The sequence below is a fragment of the Anopheles merus genome, chromosome X (genome assembly GCF_017562075.2).
Source record: "Anopheles merus strain MAF chromosome X, AmerM5.1, whole genome shotgun sequence".
NCBI classification, from domain to species: domain Eukaryota; kingdom Metazoa; phylum Arthropoda; class Insecta; order Diptera; family Culicidae; genus Anopheles; species Anopheles merus.
Genome location: NC_054081.1, coordinates 26,389,543 through 26,415,452, shown reverse-complemented (window position 1 = coordinate 26,415,452; position 25,910 = coordinate 26,389,543). Strand labels below are relative to the sequence as shown.

Genomic DNA, 25,910 nt, shown 5'->3' with positions numbered 1-25,910 from the left:
CACGGTACGGCGACAGTACAATGCAAACTGATAGCGAGTAAAGAGCCAGACCATGCACTCAGTAAAACATTTCTTTAAAAATGAAACATTAAATCTCCAAAGCGATGTCTTGATCCCTTGGCTAAATCCACAATTTACTCATGTGGTCAGAGCAATTTGGATCACATCAGAGTGATTTTGTGTTTACGTAGCCAGCTTCGCAAAGCGATCGAAAACTTCAATGTAGTTAGAGAGCAAGAACCAATAATGATAAAGCACCCGCTGCGCAAATTCGAGCAGTTTCCTGCGCAGGAAAGTACCAAAAGCCTGCGTGGCCAGCGCAGATTTTGACTGGTCTCCGCGCGGGACTTCAGCGATTCCTGCGCAGGCTGCGCAGGGTTAGCGCCATCTGTTTGCGAAATGGATGAACTATTTATGGCGGCGGAGTAAAAATACGGTCAAAAAATTAAAAATTATTGGAGCCCATTTCTCGTCCGCTTCTTCCCCTCCCTCACCCTGCCTTGCCTTACTTGCGCTTCAGCCCGTGCCTTCCGCCGCCAGCTGATTGGGTGTTGTGGTGTATGCGTGATTCATGTATGTGCATTGCGGTTGTGTATTGTTATTGGTGGGTGTTAGCATTTATTAATTAGTGTGTGACCTTGAGCCTTGGGATTCAAAGTGTTATCGGTGTATTGATGGTTTATTTTATTTCGCGCCGCTGCTGATGAGACCATTCGATGCCCCTGCCAATTGAGGGTGAAGAAGCCTATTTAAAAACAAGCGTAGGAGAACGTCTAACACTAATCTAATATTTTTTTAATTTGAACATGCTTGATGCTTCAACGACCTCTAGCATCATGTAGCGCAGTGTATAGGGCAATAAAATATTTTTTTTTAAATATGCCTAAACCTGTCTCGAGTTTCGGGCCACGACACACACACACACATAACAGCGCGGGGAAAGTAATCGTTCACTCTATCATGTCGCGCGCCCCCCACCCCCGCTCGATGTTATGAATGAGGATGCGATTAAAGATAGCTGAACCAGTCTTTCTTCCGATAAGGTAGCCGTAATCGATCATGTGGAAGGCGGGTGGGGTGGTGGGTGTGTGCTCGCGTGCGCGCGTGTGTGTGTGTTCGGGAACCCCAAACTGTTGATTCTGATGCGTGCATTGTCACCGGCTGCGTCTACACACTCCATGCATTCTCAGACAACGCACAGTACGCCGACTACCGCTATCTACGAGACAATACAACCTTTAATTGGCAGACCATCTTTGTGACCAGCTCTGCTGTTGGGGGTATAAAAAGACAAACCGTCGAAGCAAACGTGCATGTGATATGTGCACATTTCTTTCCAATTATGCTAGCGGACGCAAGTGGAAACAACATTTTGAAGAATCCATTCAAAAGAGGATTCTGATTTGTTTATTACGGTGCGCGTATGGTGCTGCACCTGTCCGTCCAGAATCTGGCGGCTTGTTGGCTTGGAGTCGGTATCATGCGCCGAGCGACGGCAATGCCATGGAATGGGTTTGAATCGGCAGGTTCATGTCCTTTGTTCAAGAGATTCCGTGCATTTATCGCGCCACGGCGGTACACCCGGCAGCAACAAAGTCATATCAAACTCTTTCCCGGTACGGATGGCATATCAAAGTTCTTTTTCTTATTATTATTCTTGTCATTACGGCCTACGCGATCATGTTGGCCTTTTCAGGACTTGACGTACACGTAGCCGAATAGTCAGCCCTTGCTACGGCGGACGGTTCATACGCGGTTAGAACCCACGACGAGCATGCAGATGTGAGGAATGACGGCGGTGCTGCGGGACCGCTCATATCCAGCGTGCAACTTGCATACTGCCACACTGTCTGCTGTCCGGTGCATACGCAGCAGGCAGGAGGAAGGATGCACCTTCTCAACAAAAAAACACCGTCATGAACCAGCGGCGGATCTAACGGTGGACGGACTAGGTGGTCGCCGAAGATCTCTAGTATGTAGTATGGCGTATGTTTACAAGTGGACAAAGTATTAGCGACAAGGGCCCGCGGAAAGATGGTCGTTGGGGCCCCGTGGCGGGAGAACCATTTGCCCCCCCCCCTCCCCCCTCATGCCGGCAATAATTGTAGGGCCTGTGACTGATGATCGTAAAGGTCCCATGGCCTAAGCCCCCTCCCCCCCTCCCTCCCTCCGCTGGCAATTTAGATATACTGTTAAATCTCCCAACAGCTGTGTGTCAGTACCCCTCACCCGGTCATCAGTTACATTTACAGGGGCTTCAACTCGTCTTTCAGTCTTTCATGAACTCCTTCCTTTCCGATGGATCATAAAATTTCTGAAGAGCATACATTCGGCGACAGTTTTGCACACACACTCACACTCACACCCATGCGTAGACGGCTCAGCATATCTGTGTAATCTACACCATACGAAAGCAAAAAAGCTTAGTGTAACAAAGTTATGCTTAATGCTTAACACGTTCAGTTTGATGGTAGGCCCCAGGGACTGCCAGTGAACTTTCCAGTATACCGGTTTCACAATCAGCTTGCGTTCTAGATACCAGCGGAAAGGAAAGTTGATGAAAATCAGCGCCGGGCTGAACGTGTTAATGCAAATAAGGGTTCTGCGCGTTGCACAGCAAACCCTCCAGCGTGAGCTTGCGATTCCGTAGTCATTTTTACATTGCAGCAATTGAACTCATTGCGCTTTTTAGTTTGATTTGTGAAAATGCAACTTCATCGCCGCAATGTTTGTTAACGGCATTTTTAGGCGCCACAGCAACTCATGAGCATTGTCCACACGCGAGAAAGAGATAGCGCTATGGTGGGAAAAAGCACGGACGAGGGCTGACAGCGATTGGCCGTCTGACGCACCAACACATCCAAACCTTCGACAGCGCGCTCAGGCGAGGGGTATGAGACGGAGCCAGGGACGGGCAGCTCGATGAGCTGCTCGACAAATATGCTGTTGGAGAGAAAAGGAAGGCATGATAAAATTCTCAGAACTCCATGATTTCTTCCGTCGCTTTGCACAGCGGGTACATTTCCTGCGCAGGAAACTGCTCGAATTTGCGCAGCGGGGTAGCTCGCACAACAAAATCGAGCAATTTTTGAGCTCGGTTTCTAGCTCGCTTTCCGCCGAAACCGATCGAGAAAGCGAGCGTTTACGGTCGTTCGAGATAGCACGCTGTATGAGTTTGTCTCTTTCTGACAAAAAAAGCTCCGGTACGCGACCATGTTGGTTCAAAAATGATTATGGCCGCAAAATAGTTCACACCCACGTTCTCTTTCTCCCCTCCTTCCCCTCTTTCACATCCTTTTACCTTTTATTGGTTCTTGCTCTCTAGCTACATTGAGCGAGACGCTGAGTTTTCGATCGCTTTGTGCAGCGGGTAGGGCGAGGGGTGTTGAAACGCATGGAAGAGCAGGAAGAAGCACGGACGAGCGCTGATGAACTGCAACTGTGTGCGTGCAACAGCACCAAACGGCATGTGACGACCCAAGCGCCACAGATTAAGCTTAAACGACTGGAAAATTGAATATCCATATAAAAAAATGAAAGCTCCACAGCTTCATTGGTTTGATCAATAGATGGCGTATTACAACTCATCATTATATTGCTATCCTTTTCTTGCAATGTGTTTCGCTATTATACCTATTATATAGCCTTCTAACTTTCCGAGCAAAAATCTATGAATGGTCGTGTGGTCAGATACATGGGTATCAACACCAACGACCATTACTCAAATCTCACTTGCTTCAGTACTGGTGGTTTCCGTTGGAGTTTAGTAATTAAACAATTGTATCGCCGTTCTATTTCTAGCGATGCATAACTTCAATGCGAAACCATACAACAGTACAGAGGAAATGAGAAAGCTCTCCTCCAAGCGAGGAAGCTCCACAGGTTGGGTATCCCACAAACAGATGGCGCCACCAGCTTTTTTGCTATTTTAAGAATGCATGAGTCGTTTGCCGTCTGCTAAACGAAGTCTTTCTATATTCCGTTTAGGTAGAGAATTTGAGGCGTTTAGAAGCCGTTTAGTGGTCGTTTAGTGGTCGTTTAGTGGATTTGTGGCACTTGGGGACGTGCAGTGTGTGGATGTGTGTGTAATTTTAGGCAGTGAAGATGGATCGAGGTTATGTTTACAAAGTGAAAGAGTTTGATGCAGATGCGTCTTTGTGATAAACATGTATTTTAGTTGCATATTGTCAGTGTTAAAGTTTGTAATATGAACTTAAAAGCAATGACCAATGGTGCTATTCACTTGTGTGCTGTTGGCGAATATTGAAGCTTCCTATGTTAGTTTGTTGTGCTTAGTGTGAAGCAAAAATGTGTGCTAAAGTGTTGTAAATTAGAAATATTTATACGTATCCAGTCTAATGTTGGGTTTTACCCTTCTAATTTTCCATATTTTAGGGTGTCCTTATCGTTTCTTCTTCTTCTTCTTCTTTTGGCTCAACAACCGTTGCCGGTCAAGGCCCGCCTGCACCACTTGTGGGTTTGGCTTTCAGTGACTTATTGATCCCCCCATAGTAGGATAGTCAGTCCTACGTATGGCGGCACGGTCCATTTGGGGCTTGAACCCATGACGGGCATGTTGTTAAGTCGTACGAGTTGACGACTGTACTACGAGACCGGCTTATCGTTTACCAGGAGAAAAAGATTGGAGGTTAGATACGTGCAGCTATTTCGCCTCCGCAGGAAGGTATGTCAATTAAAGTTGTTGTATATGTAATTTTTCATTAAGCTCAAATAAATAACTAATCGGATAAAATCAACCGTTTAACATTACGAATAATCGATGTTATCAGTGTTCTTCAGGAGTATTCCAAGCTGTCCGAAGACACACAAGTCCGATTCACCTCGTATGCACCCAGCGGATTTCATGCGAAGGATATTGAAAAGCCATCAAAGAAGTGGGCATGATGGTAAGGAAACTTTGATTCTTTTTACTTTTTGATTTTTTATCCTTATTTTTGTTTACAACAACCTTGCATCGTCGGCGCGGGCCTTATGGGAACTGCGCGGTCAGAGCAACAACCGGATGAGCATTTCGTTTCAGGTGGAAATTATATCAAGTTGGGAATTGAAGAAAGTTACGGCACACTGTGAACATCGTTGTAATCATTCGATGATAACATTTATATATAGCTTATGAATGCATGTGTTTATCTAATCATTCATTAATTAGTTTATTTATTAATTAAGCATTAAGCATTAGTGCTCCATCGACGTATGTTGTTTGTTGTTCTTTTAAATAAATTACTCCAACGGAACAGCTTATCCCGGCCTTTCTCGGGTTTAGTTGCTGTTGCTTGACCGCGACGATTGACACCAGAGTTTGTTATGGTCGTATTGTCGTCGTGTAATCGTGTTATTGCTGTTAACGCACTTTGTTAATATCTTTTAAGACACAACAGCATTATTTATTTTCCGGAATATCGTTAGCGTTGTTCCTCCTCGGTCAAACGGTTGACAGTGGGCAATAAAGTACAATAAATGATAGGAGCAAAAACGCGATGGCTGTTAGTGATTTGCAAAATGAAACCAACAGCCATTTTACATTTTTTATCTTAAACAAGCATTGCCCCTGAAAGCTACCAAAGCAAATGTGTATTACGTACCACTAGCTGTGTGATAGGTACAATAAAAGGTACAATTTTTCATTTAATTTGTAAAATTAGAAAAGAATAGATAAAAGGTGATTGATGAATAAAGTATCAATAGGACATTGCGATTAATAAAAATGGAAAAGCAATGTGTTTATCAATAAATAATATGTAATATATAAACAGCAACTATAAATAGGTAGAGCAATTTAACAAAATAAATAAATGTTTATTTCTTCCTTCTATCTCAGCTTGTTTTAACATTTCCCTGCATGTTTACTCTTGCCGGTGCATGTGTCAGTTTTCTTTTTAAATATTAATTATCATATTCTATATCTACGTCTATTTCCACGTGGTTTGTGGCGATAGACTTAAATAAGCACTGTATTTGGGCAGTTACTAAAAGCTATTTTTTTCATGACGATCTTTCCCAGCTACACCGTGCAAGAAAAGTCCTATTAACCATCACGTCTAAAGCCTCCTTTTGTTGGCATCCTGGCTGCTGATATCCGCATCTATTATTTAAGTATAACTGCAAAATGCAAAATCATCTCCAGCTATTTTGCTAAAAATGCATCAAACTGTTGTTCATTTCCGATTTTTTTAATTGCTAAACTCTCCGCTTTTCTTCTTATACTCTTCATAGGATTCAGTATTGTTGACTGCTCATTTTAAATCACCATTATCTGTGCGCTGCGTGCATCTATTTTCATCAACAGCATCCGACAACGAAGGCAGCAGCTTCCAGAATACTCTGTAGAAGTAAATGAAAGGACTGCTTGATTTGCTCTTGCTGCAGCCTGGTGTTCATCGTCGGTGATCATCATTATTGCAGCCGCTATCACCGATGCAGAAGCACTGGTGGGTAAATGTTGTCTTACAACAGCGGTCATCATACCACGCTGATTCTTCGGAGCATGAACTTCGGCAAGCGATGCAATCGATGGTACTGCAGATCCCGTCAATGCCTGTTGCCTACCGATCTTCATGCCTGATTCCTGCGGTAGAGCATCAGCAACCGGTACCACTGATGGCGCAGCTGTATTAGTTGACGGTTGCTGTCCACGTTGCTGGCCTAACGGACGGAATGGTGCAGGAACACCAGGTAATGTTGACCGATGATGATTATTATCACCGGCATTCGAGACCAGCGCTGACACTGCATCCGTTACCTTGAGCTGTTCAACAACACGGACTGGCATTCTTTGTTGACTCGCGCTGACCGACCACTGAATCCACCGATGGCACTGCACTTGTTGTCGGAAGTTGTCGAACAACACGGACCGGCAATCTGGGAGGACAGATGCCACGTGGAATGGCAACCGGAACCACCGATGGCACTGCACTTGTCGAGGGAAGTGTCCAACAACACGGACTGGTACATCTGACTGACGAAACGATTACACATCCGCAATGGCCGAAGGCATCAATTGTAAAGAAAGTGGCACTTGAGACTCTTCCCCAACTTCCTTTTATACTGCATTTCGAGTTGCCGGTGCGCAGACTTATGAATGAGTGGGAGGAGTCTAAGGACTTGTGAAGAAGGAATAGGATATGGTGCGGTGTTGATGATTATTGTGCCTGTTGCTTGTACTACCGAATGTCGCCAAGCTACTCATCACATACCCGCGTTTTATGTACCCATTCTTGGTGTTTCCGTGTTACTCGCCATCGCGCTGTAGTTGGATCATACTGCACCTGTCCTGATTCGATTAATGTCACCGCAAAGACAAAATTAGAGCACGCGTTCGTATTCCTAATCCTTCGGCACCGTCTGGAGAATGTGAGAGTCACTGCTCTATAAAACCACCGGACTACCACAAACTGGAAACAGCGGAAAACCCCGTGGGTCACCGGGCACCAACATGCATATCGGCTGAAACTTGGATCCATGCTAAATTGAAGCAAAGTTGAAGTAAGTCTGACAGTATCTAAAGTAATAGAAAGACAGTTTGATAAACTGGTTAACAATGTTTATTTTTTCATTTCAGCTAATATGCCGTGCGAAAAAGCAAAATAATTATTTCATTTTAATGTTTATTAAGCTAAACCGTCATTATATTTTTCATCTAAAACGTTATTGATGTGTATTTTCTAATCGCGTTTAGGCGTCGTGTATCAGATCGCAACTGCTAATAATTTCGTCGTGTGAGGCGGACTGTTATGGATGTATCAAATCTTCAGTGATGATGAATGCGTTCATGCATCTACGAGCCGGTAACTGGCGGTATCCAGATCATTGTCGTTTTGTTAGCTTACCTAAGCTACCGAAATTAGCGACAGTGTAAAATGTAAGAGAAAGACAAATTGACGATTAAAATAATATAATTAAAATTAATGGTTTACATGGATTGCGCTCCACTAACATATTTTTCTCTTATATTGTCTATTTCAGCTGTGCTGTGAGAATTACAGCTGCCGTACGAAGCGCAGCATATTGGAGCAAGTCCAATCGGACAGCAACCACCTGGAGCAAACGTACGCCGGACGAATGGACGTGGTAGAGGCGTTATGATTGGAAGGCGATATTTGCGCTCTGAAAATGCTAGCACAGATGTTTGGGCCACAGAGGTAACGTTCCGAGAGTGTAAAAACATGCCGGGCCCACAGGGCAACACGCAACAACCGCGCCCAAATCTATGGCATAGTATTGGGTGTTAGCTCGTCCGCTAGCACTGGTTACACTGGTGCGGGTAGGAAGCGTGCAAATGAAAAATATGTACAAATGTCGCCCTTATTTCTTTGTACATAGAAGAAACGATCGCGAACGATCAGCATGAAATGCACTTGACTTATATTATTCTTCTTTCTTTAGTTTCAGATAAACTGTTCTCATCAATGCCACACCATGTACGGTCGGTTAGTTACACTTCATCACGAAGGACAATCACATCTGGGTAACGGAATGCTGCCAAAACGATGAAGCTGGCTTAGTCCTCGATGACGACAACAAATTGTTTGAATATGTTTAATGAAACAGACATGTTGTGTTGGTTTCTCATAATTAATGGTAATGTATTGCATTCTCAATGTTTTATGTTTTATGTTTTAATTTAATTACAGGTGAATGCTGCGAATCTCCGTGATAAACGTTTTCGTGCGCTGAATAAGGTTTGTATGAAAAATAGTGTATTTTTAGAATAATTAATTTTCAATAAAGTAACAGTCAATTTGAAAATAAGCTGTGTTGATATACAACCCGAATGAAAGAAATATACGGATAAGCAAATGTAAACAATACACGAAAGAACAGGAGGTCCGTTTCATCCGTACCCCCCCACGCCCAATCATGTCTTCCGTTGGGCGCCTGAGCCATGCACGGTTGGGCGCCCGTTTCTCCTCCTCCCCCTACCTGCCAAAATCCCACGGAAAAGACGACGCGTCCCAACAACTGTCTATTATCTGACACATATCTTGTTATTAGACAAATTGTCCAATAACTGCCTAATAAAAGTCTAACAAAAATTATTAGGCAATACGTCTAAATAATGTCCAAAACCGTCTAATAACTTTTTTTAAGACGCGAACAATCAAAACCAAAAATGTCGGCCATTTTCAATTCGCTAGATTTGTCGCGTCTCTTTACTGTAGCGGTTTTGGATTAAAGTTTGTAGAAATAAACGTTCTTTGCAAATGGATAATTACAGCGTGTGGGCAACATCAAGTATTCCGATCAAATTAGAAAGACTGGAATGCTATATAAGCAAAGGGATAAATTGAGGCTAATTGAGAAAGACGCAGCAGATCATGGATCAACGTCAGGTAAAACATCTAGAGGTTTTTCTGTAAGTTTGTTGTACAAAATTCATTAAAACGTAATTGTTTCTAGTTGATGACGCTGGATATTCGAATATATCTCATGCTGAATGCAGCATAGCTAATCAGAGTGATGATATTGTATCCGATGAATCGACTGTATCCATCGAAGATTTTTTGGAAGATGAATCGGAAGAAGAGGTACGTTTATGGTTGAATATCGATTTCATTACTTTCAATGTTAAAATGAATTAAAAATTTTTTTACATAACCTTATAGGTTAGTGGAGACAGTGATGCTGAAGAAGGAGATACCGAAGGCTGTTCATCAAGTTTGCCGTTTGCTGATCGTATAAGAGGATGGGCATTGAAAGCAAATCTTTCACACTACAGCCTCAATCAGCTTCCGCAAATTATAAATACGTCAAAGATCGATAAACTACCCAAGGATGCCTGAACGTTGCTTAAAACAAATAGGGAGCGTGCAAGAGTAGATAATATAGCAGGAGGATAATATTGGTATAATGGAATACAACAGTGTTTTTCCAACAGTTTTAAGTAAGTTATAAGATAATATCTCCATATAACTATCATCAAAAATATTTTTATTTCTTATATTTTTCCTTTAGAAATCAAAGCATTCATTTGGACTCGATATTGATAAACATATCTGTTGTGTTCGGATGGCCGAGAGTATACAATTTATATTACACCGAACACGTAATAAACAATACACAATACTTTATTACACGATCAGCCCTTGTGTTCCCGACGGTGTCCCACGAGCGTCCGGCGCTCTCTCGTCTGCTAACCGCTCATCAGTCACGCAGTGGCTGCATACGTCCTTAACGCCGAATAAAGGGAGCCTTCCACTTCGTGACCACAACAATATCAATCACTGGGCTCCCTCTGTATAAGAGTAGCCCTACTCAATTATGGCCTATTTTGATGAATATACATGAATTGCCAGACATCCCAGTGATGATCGTGGCTATTTTTGGTGGTTCTTCAAAGCCTGGCAGTATAGAAGAATTTTTAAATCCTTTTGTTGAAGACATCAACAAAGTCCAAGACGATGGAATAATGATAAATGGAAAAAAATAAAAGTAAAACTACGAGCAATTATCGCAGATTCTCCGGCTCGTGCGTTTATTAAAGGTAAGTTACAACATCCTTTCCATGTTAAATGCTAACTAACTTTTTGTTTTATTGCAGGAGTAGCTTATTTCAATGCCAAGCATGGTTGTTTAAAATGTACATGCCATGGAGAATTTAGTGAGCTATCAAAAACAGTGGTGTTTAATGATTTACATGCACCAAAAAGAATTGATAGGCTGTTTCGCAGAAGGAAGTACGGAAAACATCATAAATATGATTCGCCTCTATTACGCATAAAGAATTTAAACATCATAGACGCTATAATAATATCAGATACTCTACATCTCATTGAATTCAGCGTTTTGCGCAAACTTTTAAATGGTTGGAAAGATCAAACCCTAGGACTAAAAACAAATTGGTCAAATGTAGGTCATATAATATCAGACATGCTTAGGAAAATGAAACTTCCTTCAGAAATTCGAAGGAAAATGAGAGGTATAGATTGTCTTTCACATTGGAAAGCCTCAGAATTTTACACGTTCCTTCGGTACACAAGCATTCCAATATTGAGGAAATTTCTTGCAGCTCATGCTTTCAAACACTTCTTGTTATTGTTTTCCGCAATTACCATATTGAGCAGCAAATATCACTATTCGAAATGGAAATCAGCTAATACAATGCTAGAAACGTTTGTTTTAGATTTTCAAACAATTTATGGAAAACAATTTGTAACGAGCAATATACATAATTTATTTCATGTTTATGACGATGTACATAATTTTGGCCCTTTAAACACTATATCGACCTATCTTTTCGAAAATGCACTACAACTTTTAAAGAAAATGCTTAAAGGCCGCAGCAACGATTTAGAACAAGTTATCAATCGAATATCAGAATTGATACAATTTGAGTCATTAGATAAACACGAGAAAACGAATTATCCAAGGCTAGGAAAAAAGAAAAATCAAACTATGTTGCATTTGAGAAAAGACTTCGTCCTATGCAAGGAATTCAAAGACCAGTGGTTTTTAAGTAAGGACCATAGTGTTTATAAATTTTTAGGCGCCATTGAACAGAATTCCGAAATAACCATTTTTGCACAAAACATGGCTGTTGTAGAAGAAGCATTTGATTCTCCATGCTCCTCCTTAGATTTACTTATATATGAAGGGAGCATAAAAGATTTAGCAATAGGAACAGTTACGCTTAAAGCAAGTGATGTTATGTGCAAATTAGTAGCAGCAGGAACAGACAACCCAAACACTTTTATCTTCAGCCCACTTCTCCATACTCTTATCGGATAATAGATCCTATTTTGAATTAAGTTAACATCACTACTTGTTTGATAAGATGTCGCTCTTTTCGGATAATAAAAAAAACATTTTCGTAACAATCTATGTGTTTGAATTTCATCTTATTTATTAGAGTTCAAGTAAGTAAATTGGAATATCAAAATTAACGTTGAAAATAAATTCATATTTCATAATTGATAAACATTAGGTTTAAATTCTATGAGACGCAGGTTGTACATCCTGTGCTTTTAGCATACACTATTTATTCATCATTCTTCATATCTAATTCACGCATTAAGTAGTTTACAAACGCTTTTATACTGTATGGCAGCTCGATTTGCGGATTCCTTTTGCTGCCATCCGTTCTTTAACATGCCTTAGCTTATTTTTAAAAAAATCAGCTACCATCGCATCATCGGCTTCTACAGTTCTAGTACAAGCAATGTGCTTGAATAGGTTAATAACATTTCTATAGGTTCGCATGGCTACTTTTGAAATATTTACTGTGGAAAGCCCTGTCCAACTGCAGCTACACAAAAAACTTTTCTCGAAAATAAAGTCCAAAGCTTGCAACATTCTATTATTTGACAAGGTTTCAGTTACAGCATGGCCCAACCAATCCTGAATTTTTTATGCGGTAAGATTCCTCGAGAAGATCCCTGTTGAAAATTACAAGCTGTTCTTCGGACGAGATTTTGATAAAATTTATCTGTAAAACTGTTCTACGGGTGGTTTCCGATGGCCGTATGTTATTGGTTAATAAGTTCACTTGAGTTGTTAAAAGCCTTACATCCTCTCTTAAACTGCTAATTTCACTTATCATTATGTTAAACATTTGTCGAATAGCTTCGATGTTGTCGTGTTGTTCTAGATTGAATTCCATTTTGTCACGCTTTTAAGCCTTTTCTGTGTCTGTGTTCTCTATTCGTTACAGGAAAGGCACCATCTGGCACAACACCGTACCACGACCAACACTCAGATCTACACGGGAATTATAAAAAGTTAGTACAGTACAGTTATATGCATCCCTATCTAGCTACACATACCTTTCCACAAGTGTAAATAGTCCAAACCCCCCAGCACACCTAAGAACGCGGGCACATGCAAGATGGCTACCTCATAGCACAGACAAACAAATGCAAATGAAACGCAGCAAGGGGCAGAGGCAAGTTGATTAAATAGGAACGTTCTGCAACCTGTAACGTTCCAGATTTTTTTCAGCTGCCGCTACGCACCACGAACTTTTTTCACCGGGTGTTTAATTTTCGATTTGACATTTACTGTCTAATAATTACTTCCATTCGTACACCTTATAGATGCCTATTAGACAGACAGTCTTTGTCTATTGGGCTTTCTATTAGATATCTAATAATGATTTTTGCTGGTAGGGCCGGTGCCGTCAGTTTAGCTGTCAATTGCCTGCCGGGTTGACCACACACGAGAAAGAGATAGCACTATGGAGGGAAGAAGCACGGTCGACGGCTGACAGCGATTGGCCGTCTGACGCACCAACATAACTAAACCTTCGACAGCGCGCTCAGGCGAGGGGTATGGTGCGGAGCCAGGGACGGGTAGCTCGACGAGCTGCTTGACAAATTTGCCGTTGGAGGGAAAAAGAAGGCATGAGAAAATTCTCCGAACGCCATGATTTCTTGCGTCGCTTTGCACAGCGGGAAACAAACAAAGTAGAGCTGTCACTTAGGTTGACAGAAAAGATTCATTAAGATAATTACTTAATTTCACCGAAAGATGGCGCTAAATGACCTGCGATTCGTGCGATCGAGTTTCTCGCCATCGCGGTTGGCATCGCCATCGCATCATCATTGGCATCTCAACAGCGACCGAAAAAGGACAGTAATTTTAAAGGTGTATAAAAACCATGTGCAAAATAAAGTTTCCACCAAAAGCGAAACCCAGCATGTTTTTTTATCCTTTTTTTTAATACTTCGGGGCTAACACAGCCTTAAATAGTATCCCTTTTACAATTGGTACATTTTGCCGAAAGTTCGTCCCTGGTGGAATAAAACTGTTGTTCTTGCCATAAAGACTCGACGTAACGCAATGAACCCAAATAGCCAGCTCGTACTTTATAGCTGATTTAGGGCTGTTTAACGAAAAATCGTTCCGATGTCGTACTTTGTGGCTGATTAAGAGATAGACGGTACTTTGCGGAACTATGGAGCTTTTTAACAGGCACATGGTACTCTTTGGAACTTTGCGGCTGATTAACACTATGTGTAGGGTTCATGATGGAACTTGAAGGCTTGTTAAGAAAGGGTACTGCAATAGGTGGAACTTTATAGATTTTTAATGCATGACATCGGTACGAGATGGCTCTTGTCAAAGTGTCAAAGACGGACGCCGGCAATAATCTCATTGCTGCTGCACAAGTTAATGCGTTAATTGAAGAATGAATATTGAGTGAAGTGATTGTGAATTATCAGTAAATTGTGTGAAATTTTGTGTAATTCATCAATACAAAAGATTTAAAAATATACATATGTGTTTAAACGAAACAAATCATGTTGTTTATTTCATCGATGACGCTTGCTTGAAAATAAAACACAAAGAATAATAATCCCTGGCATCGTGGCATAAGGAAGCTGCTTAGGCGCTGTTTGAAAGACTCACATAGAACTTTGATGCTGTTTATCTACTGCAAAAGGCGAATTAGAGCAGCGATCTTTAGCGTGCCGAAATGAGCTGCTTAAGCAATTCTGGCTAGTTGGGAAGAGTCTCCAACGACCAAGAAACACAGACAATCAGGCCTTTAGTGCTTTATTGTACATGTTACAAATTGCGCACTATAAAGCGCGGTGATTCTTCGGACTCGACGTACGTCCATCGCGTTGGAAGTGCGGAAGAAGAAAGAGGATGGAGATCTCAGCTTGACGTTTGACGTCGAGTGGGCCAGTGCTGCCAGAAAAGGTGCATTTTCTTCTGGTGTTGCCAATCATACACGTCCTTCAGTTATAGGTTGGATGACGAAATCGTGATGCACACGGTGACACTAGATGACGCTTGGATAACAACTGTAGTGCGTGGATGAGGTACGCTACAGGCCTATTATTTTACTAGACATAACTGTTACGGGGGCACCGGTAAAAAAATCAGGGAGGGCTGGTACGGGGTAATGAAATTTGTATGTAGAGAGTGACAGATTCTCTCACGATGTCGCCCAGCAAAAGCAATAAAAATCAACCTTCTAAATACATTATCCTTGTTCGGAAGCACTCGAGTCGAGCGGGAGAAAAATTGCCCGCTGTGCAAAGCGACGGAAGAAATCATGGAGTTCTGAGAATTTTATCATGCCTTCCTTTTCTCTCCAACAGCATATTTGTCGAGCAGCTCATCGAGCTGCCCGTCCCTGGCTCCGTCTCATACCCCTCGCCTGAGCGCGCTGTCGAAGGTTTGGATGTGTTGGTGCGTCAGACGGCCAATCGCTGTCAGCCCTCGTCCGTGCTTTTTCCCACCATAGCGCTATCTCTTTCTCGCGTGTGGACAATGCTCATGAGTTGCTGTGGCGCCTAAAAATGCCGTTAACAAACATTGCGGCGATGAAGTTGCATTTTCACAAATCAAACTAAAACAGCGCAATGAGTTCAATTGCTGCAATGTAAAATGACTACGGAATCGCTAGCTCACGCTGGAGGGTTTGCTGTGCAACGCGCAGAACCCTTATTTGCATTAACACGTTCAGCCCGGCGCTGATTTTCATCAACTTTCCTTTCCGCTGGTATCTAGAACGCAAGCTGATTGTGAAACCGGCATACTGGAAAGTTCACTGGCAGTCCCTGGGGCCTACCATCAAACTGAACGTGTTAAGCATTAAGCATAACTTTGTTACACTAAGCTTTTTTGCTTTCGTATGGTGTAGATTACACAGATATGCTGAGCCGTCTACGCATGGGTGTGAGTGTGAGTGTGTGTGCAAAACTGTCGCCGAATGTATGCTCTTCAGAAATTTATGATCCATCGGAAAGGAAGGAGTTCATGAAAGACTGAAAGACGAGTTGAAGCCCCTGTAAATGGTAACTGATGACCGGGGGAGGGGTACTGATACACAGCTGTTGGGAGATTTAACAGTATATCTAAATTGCCAGCGGAGGGAGGGAGGGGGGGAGGGGGCTTAGGCCATGGGACCTTTACGATCATCAGTCACAGGCCCTACAATTATTGCCGGCATGAGGGGGAGAGGGGGGGGGGGCAAATGGTTCTCCCGCCACAGGGCCCCACGACCATCTTTCCGCGGGCCTTGTCGCTAATACTTTGTCCACTTGTAAACATACGCCATACTACATACTAGAGATCTTCGGCGACCGCCTAGTCCGTCCACCGTTAGATCCGCCGCTGATTCATGAAGGGTTTTTTGTTGAGAAGGTGCATCCTTCCTCCTGCCTGCTGCGTATGCACCGGACAGCAGACAGTGTGGCAGTATGCAAGTTGCACGCTGGATATGAGCGGTCCCGCAGCACCGCCGTCATTCCTCACATCTGCATGCTCGTCGTGGGTTCTAACCGCGTATGAACCGTCCGCCGTAGCAAGGGCTGACTATCCGGCTACGTGTACGTCAAGTCCTGAAAAGGCCAACATGATCGCGTAAGCCGTAATGACAAGAATAATAATAAGAAAAAGAACTTTGAAGCGCCATCCGTACCGGGAAAGAGTTTGTTATGACTTTATTGCTGCCGGGTCTATCGCCGTGGCGCAACAAATGCACGGAATACACTTGAACAAAGGACATAAACCTACCGAGCCTTACCCATTCCCAGGCAGTGCCGGTCGCACGGCGTCATAATACCGACTCTAAGTCAACAACCGCGAGATTCTGGACGGACAGGTGCAGCACCATGTGCCCACCGTAATAAACCAATCCAGAATCCTCTTTTGTATGAGTTCAATTCAAGTTTTGATTCCACTTGCGTCCGCTAGCTGAATTGGAAAGAAATGTGCTACATATCACATGCACGATTGCTTCGATCGTGTGTGTTTTTTAATACCCCCAACAGCAGAACCGATCGCAAAGATCGTGGTGTCAATCCGATAGTTGTGTTGTCTCTCAGGTAGCGAAATCGAAAATGCATGACTTTGTAGCCGCAGTGGATGAAAATGTACGCATCAGAATCAATAGTTGTGGCGTTTCCACACGCACGCACACACACACACAAACAACACCCACAAAAACACAAACACCCCCACACCACACACACACACACACACCAACACACAACACCACACACACACACCCACACCAACACCACCCACACCACACACACACACACACACCACACACGCACCGCACACACACACGCACACACCAGACGTACGCACGCACACATGCACACATGCAACGTACGCGTGCACGCAGGCACGCCCCGCGAAAGCGCGAACGCAAGCACGCACCACCCAAAGCTAAGCAAGCAAGCAGACACGCAAGCACGCACTCTCCCCCCCCCCCCTACCCCCTCTCCCTGCATGTTCGATTACGGCTACCGTATCGGTAGAACGGCTGGTTCAGCTTTCTTTAATCGCATCCTCATCCAAAGCGCCGGGCGGGGTGGGGGATCGCGACATGATAGAGTTAACGGTCACTTTCCCGCTGCTGTGTGTGTGTTTGCGACCCGAAAAACTCGTGACAGATTTATGCACATTAAAAAAGTTATTTTCTTTCCATTATACACTGTGCTACATGATGCTTAGAAGGTCGTTAAAGCATCTACATGTTCAAATTAAAAATATTAGATTAGTGTTAGACGTTCTCCTACGCTTGTTTTAAATAGGCTTCTTCACCCTCAATTGGCAGGGGCATCGAATGGTCTCATCAGCAGCGGCGCGAAATAAAATAAACCATCAATACACCGATAACACTTTGAATCCCAATCCAGCTTCTCCCTCAGCGTCTCAAGGTCACACACTAATTAATAAATGCTAACACCCACCAATAACAATACACAACCGCAATGCACATACATGAATCAACGCATACACCACAACACCCAATCAGCTGGCGGCGGAAGGCACGGGCTGAAGCGCAAGTAAGGCAAGGCAGGTGAGGGAGGGAGAAGAAGCGGACGAGAAAATGGGCGCCAATAATTTTAAATTTTTGACCGTTTTTTTTGCTCCGCCGCCATAAATAGTTCATCCATTTCGCCAACAGATGGCGCTAACCCTGCGCAGGCCTGCGCAGGAATCGCTGAAGTCCCGCGCGGGAGACCAGTCAAAATCTGCGCTGGCCAGCGCAGGCTTTGGTACATTTCCTGCGCAGGAAACTGCTCGAATTTGAGTAGCGGGTGGTATCGTTTTCGCCATTCGAATCGATAAAGATTTCGCCGAAAATTTGAGCGTTTTCGATAGCTTGAGCTGTCTGCAGAAAATTTCTCGAATGCACCTTCCTGTTCGAGCAATACGGTACCGATTTTTCCCGCTGTGCAAAGCGACGGAAGAAATCATGGAGTTCTGAGGATTTTATTATGCCTTCCTTTTCTCTCCAACGGCATATTTGTCGAGCAGCTCGTCGAGCTGCCCGTCCCTGGCTCCGCCTCATTCCCCTCGCCTGAGCGCGCTGTCGAAGGTTTGGATGTGTTGGTGCGTCAGACGGCCAATCGCAGTCAGCCCTCGTCCGTGCTTTTTCCCACCATAGCGCTATCTCTTTCTCGCGTGTGGACAATGCTCATGAGTTGCTGTGGCGCCAAAAATGTCGTTAACAAACATTGCGGCGATGAAGTTGCATTTTCACAAATCAAACTAAAAAAGCGGAATGAGTTCAATTGCTGCAATGTAAAATGACTACGGAATCGCTAGCTCACGCTGGAGGGTTTGCTGTGCAACGCGCAGAACCCTTATTTGCATTAACACGTTCAGCACAGCCCGCGCGCTGATTTTCATCAACTTTCCTTTCCGCTGGTATCTAGAACGCAAGCTGATTGTGAAACCGGCATACTGGAAAGTTCACTGGCAGTCCCTGGGCCTGCCATCAAACTGAACGTGTTAAGCATTAAGCATAACTTTGTCACTAAGCTTTTTTGCTTTCGTATGGTGTAGATTACACAGATATGCTGAGCCGTCTACGCATGGGTGTGAGTGTGAGTGTGTGTGCAAAACTGTCGCCGAATGTATGCTCTTCAGAAATTTTATGATCCATCGGAAAGGAAGGAGTTCATGAAAGACTGAAAGACGAGTTGAAGCCCCTGTAAATGGTAACTGATGACCGGGGGAGGGGTACTGACACACAGCTGTTGGGAGATTTAACAGTATATCTAAATTGCCAGCGGAGGGAGGAGGGGGGGAGGGGGCTTAGGCCATGGGACCTTTACGATCATCAGTCACAGGCCCTACAATTATTGCCGGCATGAGGGGGGAGGGGGGGGGGGCAAATGGTTCTCCCGCCACAGGGCCCCAACGACCATCTTTCCGCGGGCCCTTGTCGCTAATACTTTGTCCACTTGTAAACATACGCCATACTACATACTAGAGATCTTCGGCGACCCGCCTAGTCCGTCCACCGTTAGATCCGCCGCTGGTTCATGAAGGTTTTTTTTTGTTGAGAAGGTGCATCCTTCCTCCTGCCTGCTGCGTATGCACCCGGACAGCAGACAGTGTGGCAGTATGCAAGTTGCACGCTGGATATGAGCGGTCCCGCAGCACCGCCGTCATTCCTCACATCTGCATGCTCGTCGTGGGTTCTAACCGCGTATGAACCGTCCGCCGTAGCAAGGGCTGACTATCCGGCTACGTGTACGTCAAGTCCTGAAAAGCCCACATGATCGCGTAAGCCGTAATGACAAGAATAATATAAGAAAAAGACTTTGAAGCGCCATCCGTACCGGGAAAGAGTTTGTTATGACTTTATTGCTGCCGGGTCTATCGCCGTGCGCAACAAATGCACGGAATACACTTGAACAAAGGACATAAACCTACGAGCCTTACCCATTCCCAGGCAGTGCCGGTCGCACGGCGTCATAATACCGACTCTAAGTCAACAAGCCGCGAGATTCTGGACGGACAGGTGCCAGCACCATGTGCCCACCGTAATAAACAATCCAGAATCCTCTTTTGTATGAGTTCAATTCAAGTTTTGATTCCACTTGCGTCCGCTAGCTGAATTGGAAAGAAATGTGCTACATATCACATGCACGATTGCTTCGATCGTGTGTCTTTTAATACCCCCAACAGCAGAACCGATCGCAAGATCGTGGTGTCAATCCGATAGTTGTGTTGTCTCTCAGGTAGCGAAATCGAAAATGCATGGACTTTGTAGCCGCAGTGGATGAAAATGTACGCATCAGAATCAAATAGTTTTGGGGTGTCCACACGCACGCACACACACACACAAACACACACACACGCACGCACGCGAGCACACACGTACGCACGCACATATGCACGCACACATGCACACATGCACGTACGCGTGCACGCAGGCACGCACCCGCGAAAGCGCGAACGCAAGCACGTACTCCCCCCCCCCCCCTCTCGCAATTAAAAAATATTAGATTAGTGTTAGACGTTCTCCTACGCTTTGTTTTAAATAGGCTTCTTCACCCTCAATAGGCAGGGGCATCGATGGTCTCATCAGCAGCGGCGCGAAATAAAATAACCATCAGTACACCGATAACACTTTGAATCCAATCCACATCTTCTCCCACAGCGTCTCAAGGTCACACACTAATTAATAAATGCTAACACCCACCAATAACAATACACAACCGCAACCCGCTGTGCAAAGCAACGGAAGAAATCAAGGCGTTCGGAGAATTTTATAATGCCTTCCTTTTCTCTCCAACGGCAAATTTGTCAAGCAGCTCGTCGAGCTCAAACCAACCATCAACAAACCAAAAAAGCCCAATGAGTTCAAACGCTGCCAAGTAAGAATACTAAGGAATCGCTAGCTCACGCTGGAGGGTTTGCTGTGAAATTCGCAGAACTTTAATTCGCATTAACACATTCAACCCGGCGCTGATTTTCATCAACATTCTGTTCCGCCGGCTTCAGAACGCAAGCTGATTGTGAAACCAGTATACTGGAAAGTTCACTGGCAGTCCCTGGGGCCTGCCATCAAACTGAACGTGTTAAGCATTAAACATAACTTTGTTACACTAAGCTTTTTTGCTTTCGTATGGTGTAGATTACACAGATATGCTGAGCCGTCTGCGCATGGGTGTGAGTGTGAGTGTGTGTGCAAAACTGTCGCCGAATGTATGCTCTTCCGGAATGTTATGATCCATCGGAAAGGAGGTGTTCATGAAAAGCGGAAAGACGAATTGAGACCCCTGTAAATGGTAACTGATGACCGGGGGGAGGGGGTACTGGCACACAGCTGTTGGGAGATTTAACAGTATATCTAATTGCCAGCGGAGGGAGGGAGGGGGGAGGGGGCTTAAGCCATGGGACCTTTACGATCATCGGTCACAGGCCCTACAATTATTGCCGGCATGAGGGGGGAGGGGAGGGGAAGCAAATGGTTCTCCCGCCACGGGGCCCCAACGACCATTTTTTCCGCGAGCCCTTGCCGCTAATATTCTGCCCACTTGTAAACATACGCCATACTACATACTAGAGATCTTCGGCGACGCCTAGTCCGTCTACCGTTAGATCCGCCGCTGGTTCATGACGGTGTTTTTTTTGTTGAGAAGGTGCATCCTTCCTCCTGCCTGCTGCGTATGCACCGGACAGGAGACAGTGTGGCAGTATGCAAGTTGCACGCTAGATAGGAGCGGTCCCGCACACACCGCCATCATTCCTCACATCTGCATGCTCGTCGTGGGTTCTAACCGCGTATGAACCGTCCGCCGTAGCAAGGGCTGACTATTCGGCTACGTGTACGTCAAGTCCTGAAAAGGCCAACATGATCGCGTAGGCCGTAATGACAAGAATAATAATAAGAAAAAGAACTTTGATATGCCATCCGTACCGGGAAAGAGTTCGCACCCACGAAAGCGCGAACGCAAGCACGCACTCCCCCCCCCCCTCTCCCTGCATGTTCGATTACGGCTACCGTATCGGTAGAACGGCTGGTTCAGCTTTCTTTAATCGCATCCTCATCCAAACGCCGGGCGGGGTGGGGGATCGCGACATGATAGAGTGAACGATCACTTTCCCCGCGCTGTGTATGTGTGTGTGTGTGTCGTGGCCCGAAAACTCGAGACAGGTTTAGGCATATTTAAAAAAAAATATTTTATTGCCACTATACACTGCGCTACATGATCCATAGAAGGTCGTTGAAGCATCAAGCATGTTCAAATTAAAAAATATTAGATTATATTAGACGTTCTCCTACGCTTGTTTGAAATAGGCTTCTTCACCATCGTTGCATGGGCATCGAATGGTCTCGTCAGCAGCGGCACGAAATAAAATAAACCAGCAATACACCGATAACACTTTAAATCCCAAATGAACCAGCTTCTCCCGCATCGTCAAGGTCACACTCATAAATAATGCTAACACTGCCAATTACAATACAAAACCGCAATGTACATATATACCAACGCATACACACAATCAGCTGGCGGCGGAAGGCACGGGCAGAAGCGCAAGTAAGGCTTGCACACGGAGGGGAAAGGAAGCGAGAGGAAGAGGAGGAAGATGGGCGCCAATATTTTTTGAATTTTTTACCGTTTTTTTGCTCCGCCGTCTGAAATAGTTCATCCATTTCCGCCCGCTGTGCAAAGCGACGGAAGAAATCATGGAGTTCTGAGAATTTTATCATGCCTTCCTTTCTCTCCAACAGCATATTTGTCGAGCACTCATCGAGCTGCCCGTCCCTGGCTCCGTCTCATACCCTCGCCTGAGCGCGCTGTCGAAGGTTTGGATGTGTTGGTGCGTCAGACGGCCAATCGCTGTCAGCCCTCGTCCGTGCTTTTTCCCCACCATAGCGCTATCTCTTTCTCGCGTGTGGACTATGCTCATGAGTTTGCTGTGGCGCCTAAAAATGCCGTTAACAAACATTGCGGCGATGAAGTTGCATTTTCACAAATCAAACAAAAAAGCGCAATGAGTTCAATTGCTGCAATGTAAAAATGACTACGGAATCGCTAGCTCACGCTGGAGGGTTTGCTGTGCAAACGCGCAGAACCCTTATTTGCATTAACACGTTCAGCCCGGCGCTGATTTTCATCAACTTTCTTTCCGCTGGTATCTAGAACGCAAGCTGATTGTGAAACCGGCATACTGGAAAGTTCACTGGCAGTCCCTGGGGCCTACCATCAAACTGAACGTGTTAAGCATTAAGCATAACTTTGTTACACTAAGCTTTTTTGCTTTCGTATGGGTAGATTACACAGATATGCTGAGCCGTCTGCGCATGGGTGTGAGTGTGAGTGTGTGTGCAAAACTGTCGCCGAATGTATGCTCTTCCGGAATGTTATGATCCATCGGAAAAGAAAGGTGTTCATGTTCGGAAAGACGAATTGAGACCCCTGTAAATGGTAACTGATGACCGGGGGGAGGGGTACTGGCACACAGCTGTTGGAGATTTAACAGTATATCTAAATTGCCAGCGGAGGGAGGGAGGGGGGGAGGGGGCTTAGGCCATGGGACCTTTACGATCATCAGTCACAGGCCCTACAATTATTGCCGGCATGAGGGGAGGGGGGGCAAATGGTTCTCCCGCCACGGGGCCCCAACGACCATCTTTCCGCGGGCCCTTGTCGCTAATATTCTGCCCACTTGTAAACATACGCCATACTACATACTAGAGATCTTCGGCGACCGCCTAGTCCGTCTACCGTTAGATCCGCCGCTGGTTCATGACGGTGTTTTTTTTGAGAAGGTGCATCCTTCCTCCTGCCTGCTGCGTGCACCGGACAGGAGACAGTGTGGCAGTATGCAAGTTGCACGCTAGATAGGAGCGGTCCCGCAGCACCGCCATCATTCCTCACATCTGCATGCTCGTCGTGGGTTTCTACCGCGTATGAACCGTCCGCCGTAGCAAGGGCTGACTATTCGGCTACGTGTACGTCAAGTCCTGAAAAGGCCAACATGATCGCGTAGGCCGTAATGACAATAATATAAAGAAAAAAAGAACTTTGATATGCCATCCGTACCGGGAAAGAGTTTGATATGACTTTGTTGCTGCCGGTGTACCGCCGTGGCGCGATAATGCACGGAATACTCTTGAACAAAGGACATGAACCTGCCGATTCAAACCCATTCCATGGCATTGCCGGTCGCACGGCGTCATGATACCGACTCCAAGCCAACAAGCCGCCAGATTCTGGACGGACAGGTGCAGCACCATACGCGCACCGTAAAACAAAATTCAGAATCCTCTTTTGAAATGGATTCAATTCAAATGTTGTTTCCACTTGCGTCCGCTAGCATAATTGGAAAGAAATGTGCAACATATCACATGCACGTTTGCTTCGACGGTTTGTCTTTTTAATACCCCCAACAGCAGAGCTGGTCACAAAGATGGTGCTGCCAATTAAATGGTTGTATTGTCTCGTAGATAGCGGTAGTCGGCGTACTGTGCGTTGTCTGAGAATGCATGGAGTGTGGTAGACGCAGCCGGTGACAATGCACGCATCAGAATCAAACAGTTTTGGGGTTCCCGACACACACACACACGCGCGCACGCGAGCACACACCCACCAACCCACCCCGCCTTCCACATGATCGATTACGGCTACCTTATCGGAAGAAAGACTGGTTCAGCTATCTTGTAGCGCATCCTCATTCATAACATCGGGCGGGGTGGGGGGATCGCGACATGATAGAGTGAACGATCACTTTCCCCGCGCTGTGTATGTGTGTGTGTGTGTGTGTCGTGGCCCGAAAACTCGAGACAGGTTTAGGCATATTTAAAAAAAAATATTTTATTGCCACTATACACTGCGCTACATGATGCATAGAAAGGTCGTTGAAGCATCAAGCATGTTCAAATTAAAAATTTAGATTAGTATTAGACGTTCTCCTACGCTGTTTGAAATAGGCTTCTTCACCATCGATTGGCATGGGCATCGAATCGAGACAGGTTTAGGCATATTTAAAAAAAAAAATATTTTGCCACTATACACTGCGCTACATGATGCATAGAAGGTCGTTGAAGCATCAAGCATGTTCAAATTAAAAATATTAGATTAGTATTAGACGTTCTCCTACGCTTTTTTGAAATAGGCTTCTTCACCATCGATTGGCATGGGCATCGAATGGTCTCGTCAGCAGCGGCACGAAATAACTAAACCAGCAATACACCGATAACACTTTAAATCCCAAATGAACCAGCTTCTCCCGCATCGTCAAGGTCACACTCAATAAATAATGCTAACACTTGCCAATTACAATACAAAACCGCAATGTACATATATACCAACGCATACACACAATCAGCTGGCGGCGGAAGGCACGGGCAGAAGCGCAAGTAAGGCTTGGCACGGAGGGGAAAGGAAGCGAGGGAAGAGGAGGAAGAATGGGCGCCAATATTTTTGAATTTTTTACCGTTTTTTTGCTCCGCCGTCTGAAATAGTTCATCCATTTCCCTCAACAGATGGCGCTCGTTCCGCACCTAAAAACTGCAATAAATACGCTGGCCAGCGTAGTTTCGCTGAAGTCTAGCGCATTTTTTTGCGTATTTTTTGACACAAAACGACGCAAAAACTACGCAGAAAACTGCTCGAATTTGCGCAGCGGGACGCTGGCCAGCGTATTTATTGCAGTTTTTAGGTGCGGAACGAGCGCCATCTGTTGAGGAAATGGATGACTATTTCAGACGGCGGAGCAAAAAAACGGTAAAAAATTCAAAAATATTGGCCCCCATTCTTCCTCCTCTTCCTCTCGCTTCCTTTCCCCTCCGTGCCAAGCCTTACTTGCGCTTCTGCCCGTGCCTTCCGCCGCCAGCTGATTGTGTGTATGCGTTGGTATATATGTACATTGCGGTTTTGTATTGTAATGGCAAGTGTTAGCATTTATTTATTGAGTGTGACCTTGACGATGCGGGAGAAGCTGGTTCTTTTGGATTTAAAGTGTTATCGGTGTATTGCTGGTTTATTTTATTTCGTGCCGCTGCTGACGAGACCATTCGATGCCCATGCCAATCGATGGTGAAGAAGCCTATTTCAAACAAGCGTAGGAGAACGTCTAATACTAATAATATTTTTTAATTTGAACATGCTTGATGCTTCAACGACTTCTATGCATCATGTAGCGCAGTGTATAGTGGCAATAAAATATTTTTTTTTAAA

At 44.7% G+C, this 25,910-nt stretch overlaps 1 protein-coding gene and 2 long non-coding RNA genes across 9 annotated transcripts in view; all 3 read left to right on the top strand.

Moving 5' to 3' along the window:
• The window catches only part of LOC121594777 (frequenin-1), a 105,634-nt gene that overhangs the window by 40,100 nt on the left and 39,624 nt on the right, over positions 1-25,910 (top strand). The gene's annotated exons all lie outside the window — the stretch shown is intronic.
• Positions 4,547-6,093, top strand: LOC121594802. The gene is made up of 3 exons (XR_006005039.1): positions 4,547-4,684; positions 4,791-4,907; positions 6,023-6,093. It is a non-coding gene; the product is annotated as an uncharacterized LOC121594802 (long non-coding RNA).
• On the top strand, positions 7,419-8,486 carry LOC121594801. The gene is made up of 4 exons (XR_006005038.1): positions 7,419-7,503; positions 7,580-7,879; positions 7,984-8,159; positions 8,404-8,486. It is a non-coding gene; the product is annotated as an uncharacterized LOC121594801 (long non-coding RNA).